This window comes from Caloenas nicobarica, chromosome 2 (assembly GCF_036013445.1).
Source record: "Caloenas nicobarica isolate bCalNic1 chromosome 2, bCalNic1.hap1, whole genome shotgun sequence".
Taxonomy (NCBI): domain Eukaryota; kingdom Metazoa; phylum Chordata; class Aves; order Columbiformes; family Columbidae; genus Caloenas; species Caloenas nicobarica.
In genome coordinates this window covers 25,512-30,064 of record NC_088246.1, presented here as the reverse complement: position 1 = coordinate 30,064, position 4,553 = coordinate 25,512, and the positions used below count along the sequence as shown (strand labels likewise).

At 55.8% G+C, this 4,553-nt stretch overlaps 1 long non-coding RNA gene across 1 annotated transcript; it reads left to right on the top strand.

Moving 5' to 3' along the window:
- Window positions 1–2,423: 2,423 nt before the first annotated feature.
- On the top strand, window positions 2,424–4,272 carry LOC135985942 (uncharacterized). Its single transcript, XR_010605818.1, has 3 exons — window positions 2,424–2,606; window positions 2,932–3,052; window positions 4,073–4,272. It is a non-coding gene; the product is annotated as an uncharacterized LOC135985942 (long non-coding RNA).
- The last annotated feature ends 281 nt before the right edge of the window (window positions 4,273–4,553 follow it).

The window sequence follows — 4,553 nt, the reverse complement described above, 5'->3', positions numbered from 1 at the left end:
TTGGAGCACCTGGGTGCCAGTTGAAATGTAAGGAATGAAACGGGATGGAAACTAGTAATCGAAGCTGGGGTTTACTTGTGGGTTTTTTTTCCTTGTTAATATGTCGATGGCGTGTTGTCCTGCGGCTCGATCCCCGTTCTGTTTAGTGGAGTCTTCAATTGAGGACATTCAGGTAAAAAAATGTGTCCTTCCAAAAAAGGACTAATCGTTCGTAGGGCTGAGAGAGGCTTTTGAGTACGTGATCAGAATTGAAGCTGAATACTACTTTACGATGCTGCTGTTGGTCTTCGCTTTCATTTGTTTCCCCGCCGCTCCCTAATGTTTGGGAGCTCCAAGTCGGATTTTATTTTTTTCAATGACTAAGACGTGTTTTTCCCCCGGGAGGGGCTGTGCTTCAGAATGAATGTGTTTGCTCACAAATGTGCAAGTCCGTTGGTGTAAGACAAACAGAAACCCACCGTAGTCAAGTTCGAAGCGTGTGTCTGGGAGATGGATGGTTTAATTTTACGAGTTCACACCTGTGCAATTGTAGTGCCGGAGGAAAATGAAAGCTAAGGGTTTTTTGTGGCGTGGGTAGGCATCCGCACACCTTTTTAGGGTAAGCGAATGACGGCGGTTTGTTCTTTGCTTTTTAGTTTCCGTCTTTGAAGCTGCACGGCCAAATGCGCTCGGGGTCCCCGCAGGGCGGCGAGCAGGCGAGTGAGGATGCAGAGCGGGCCAATCAGACGGCGCGAGCAAGGTTGAGGGGCGGAGCGCTGATAGGCGGTGAGAATGGCGATTGACGTGCGTAGGCAGCCAATGAGGTTGTCGAAGGGGCGGTGCTGGTGAGGTCGCTACTGCGCATGCCCAAATGGGCGCGGTCCTCAGTCAGGTCCGGCGCAGGCGCGGGCTTGTGGGGGCGGAGCGCGGGAAGGAGCATCCAATAGGAGGGCAGCGTGGTGGGGTGGAAAGCAGCCAATGAGAGCGCGCCGACTCAATCCGGTTGGAATAGCTAGCTCCCTGGCAAGCGTGTCCGTGGTGTCTCGGGGGGGTACCGGGAATGAATGGGACGGGCGTCGGGGCGAGGGACGGGAGGCTGCGGAGCTCTCGCTGCGGCCGGCTCCCGGGGATCTGGAGGCAGGCGGTCCAGGACAGGGCAGTCCTTGGTGAGGTCCCCGGAGCCGGCAGAGGGGCATGAGGTGACAGGCGGGAACCTCCCGCCGGGTGTCGGTGCCCGCTGAGCGCGGCGGGACGGTGGGAGGGAGCGAGGGGAACGGAGCGGCGAAATAGGCGGCAGGTGAGTGCGGGCGTGACGAGGGTGACCGTGACGTTGGAAGAGGAGGAACGGGATGGGCCAGTGCGGTGGGGAGGTGTTTAGTTAGGTTTCCCCCTCCTGCCCTCGTGGCCGAGCTCGCGAAGCTGGTGAGAGGCGTGTGACTCTTAGGGCAGGTGGGCCCTAGGTCTGTGGCCTGGAGCCGTGTCTCCGGTGCAGCGCCCGTTCCTGGTATTGCGGTCTCTCCGGGAGCGGCGCAGCCCCCTTTTGTCAGGGGGATGTTTACAAACAGAGCTAAGGTGCGGTTGCAGGCTCGGCGGCGTGGCGAGCGGGGTGCCGCTTTGGCGGAAGTGCGGAAGCTCAGGGCGAGGCCCGGCGGGTTCTGTGTCTGTACGTGCGATGAGGTGTGTCCACCCACGCCAGGCTCAGGGTCCTTCCCGGCCCGAGCGCCCTCCCCGTGGAGAGGAGCCCCGTGGAGCCGTGGCACCCACGCGCTCGGCTTCCCGTTTCTGGACAACGTGGCACAAGAGAAAGAAAAAGAAAACGCACGCACAAAAAGACAGCGCAAGACCTCGCGCCCAATAGGCATGTGGCTTTGCGCTTCAGGTGGGGAGGCGATGGGCGGAGGGAATGGCAATTCAAGTGCAGAGCGGGCCGATCGCGTGCTTGCGTGCTGCCGCGGGCCGGGGACAGCTGGGGTTGGGACTCAGAGGCGCTGCCTCCGGGTGCCGTCGGCCAGCAGAGCAAGCGGGGCGCGTTAGCCTTCCGGCACCGGGCTGGCGGGCGGCGGTGTTTGTTTTCGGGACTTGCGTCCGTCCCTGCGACAGGGGCGCTTTCCTGCCGCGGCTCTCTGGTTTTTTTGGTTTGGTTTGGGTTTTTTTGCGGGATTCCCGCGGAACGCGGCCCGCCTGCTCGCCCGGGGCTGCCGCGCCGGGTCTCAGTGTTGCCGTCCTGTGGGCAAAGCGCGGTACTGCAGGCGGCCGCCCCAATGAGGTGCCGCGGCGCGCCTCGGTGCTGCCGTCGTGTGGCGAAACTCGGGTACTGCAGCGCACGGCCAGCAAGCGCTGCCGCTGGGCGATCCCTTATTCTGACTAATTCCTCTGCTTCTTTCTGCGCTATTTTCTTAAGATGCTGAACTCTAATTTCGAATTTTTGTTATTCATAGGGGGAGCTATGAACACCTGATGCTCAGGAGATCCCGCAGCCCAGGTGGGGAACAGAATGTGGGAGAGCAGAGCCCAAGCGGGAGACGTGGCAACATCTTCCCTCCCCACCGTGCCATGGGGCAGCTGCCGGCCTGTGGGATGGGGACTGCGACTGTTTGGGGCACTGCCCCCTGTTTTGAGGAGTTGTAGTATGTACATATGTAAATGGCATTATGAGAGCAAGGAGCTGCTCGTGGGGGCTATTTCCCTTTTCTACCTTTTTTTGGAGAGAAAAAAAGGGGGGCTTTGGGGGGGTGATGATGATGTTACTGGGAGGTGTGCTGATGTTACTGGAGGAGCAGGCCAGTGAGAGATGGGGGGGTTACAGCCCCAAAATGCCTGAAGGATCATGGGTGGGGTGTTTAGTGGTACTGTGCGGAGGAGAAATTTCTCCCTGTGCTCTGCAGGGAAAACAAAATAAAACAATCCTACATCAAAGCTGTCCTGGAGAAATAGTTGCTGTTTGTCATTCAGGTTCTAGAACTGCCGGATGTCCTGTTAAAGGTTGTGGTGGTGCAGGTCAGGGATCCCCAGGCTGTGCCGAGACCACAGGACGGCTGCTGGTGGAACAAAAGTCAAGGAGAACTTCTCAGAGGTAAGAACCTTTTGATTTGCTCTCCTCAGGACACATCCATTTGCCTCTGGGCCTCTCACAGGCTTACTCGCCACCTTGTTCCCTCAGAAACCCGTTTCCTTCCAGTTCCTCTGTGATTGCCCTGCCTGCCTTTGCGTGCCCGCAGGCTCTTTGGTGGCATCAAGGTGCCCGTTTGACCTTTTGCTTCATTAAATTCCCCTCTTTTTCTCTCTTCCCCTCAAAATTTCCCCATTTGCTTTTGGCACATCCCAGAGGCCTCATTTTTCCCTCTTGTACGCTCTCATGCCCGCTCTGTTTGCCCCTCTGCTCCCTTTAGAACTCCTCTGATTTCCACCTGCTCCTCTCAGGACAGCTGAGCTTGTCTTTTGGGGCACCTGAGAGCCCCCATTTACCTTCCTTGTAGCCGCCCCCCGTGTTCTTGTTGCCTGGGGACCTGTTTGTGTATTTTGCAGCCCAGAGGCCTCTGTTTGCCTTTCTTCTGACCCAGAGCCCTTCACGTGGCCTCCAGTTGCTGCAGGACCTCTCCCTTGGGCAGCGTGCCCTGGAGCCATCGCAGGCACCCCGATCAGCTCCCCACATCCCTCTGTACCGTTCGTGTGCCCCCTGTCCCCTTGTGTCCCCTCCATTGTCCTTCCAGGCACCAGAATCAATGTGTGTGGCAAGTGGCCTCGTCAAACCACGTCCCTTCCAAGTGCCTCTGTCCCCCACATGGTCCTCTCGGGAGGAGGGCTTTAGTATCGCTCTCTGTGGACTTGTTTGTCTTTCTTTAGACCTCTCCCGAGTGGTTTTGTCATTTATTTTCGTTTGAGATGCTTAAGTGTTACTTACGGTGCTTGGTACTGTTTCTGCCATGTGGGGTTTGTTGTTGTTTCCAGCCTATCCTGGTGTTTTCTGTCCTTTGGGATTTATTTATTACTGTTGTGAGAGTCAGAGAGAAAACGAGGAGTCTCTGTGACTTACAACTATTGTTGATCTCCAGTGTTTTAGAGCAGGATTCTTACAGGATGTATTTCTCCCCAGAATGCAGCGCTGGTACAAGTTCACCAGGACACGTGTGCCCAGCAGGTCTGTCGGGCTGGGCAGGCGGTGAATGGACGCGCTGGCAGCGGCTGCTGAACCAGCCGGGGTTTGTTTGACCGTGTCCAGCCTCGTACGTGTGGTTTGTTTTCACTTGCGGGTTGAAACAGCAGTTTCCTTAATTAAAAATACCCCAACATGGCCCCCGGCTGTTTATAAATGGAGGTATTAAAAAACCTCCCAGGTAGTAATGATTCCCAACATAACATTAAAAGATTTAGATGCAAAATAAAATTAGAAAACAGTGAGTCATGACTGTCTATATTTAACCACAGCTTTTTTGGGAGGTGTGTGAAAACATCACAGGAATGAATTACCTCTAAGTAGAGTCAAAATAAAAAGACAGCAAACTACATGTGATTAACAACAGTTAATTTTAATTTTTCACTGTGATATCCAGTCTGGGCTTCTCCTGCAGGGGCGT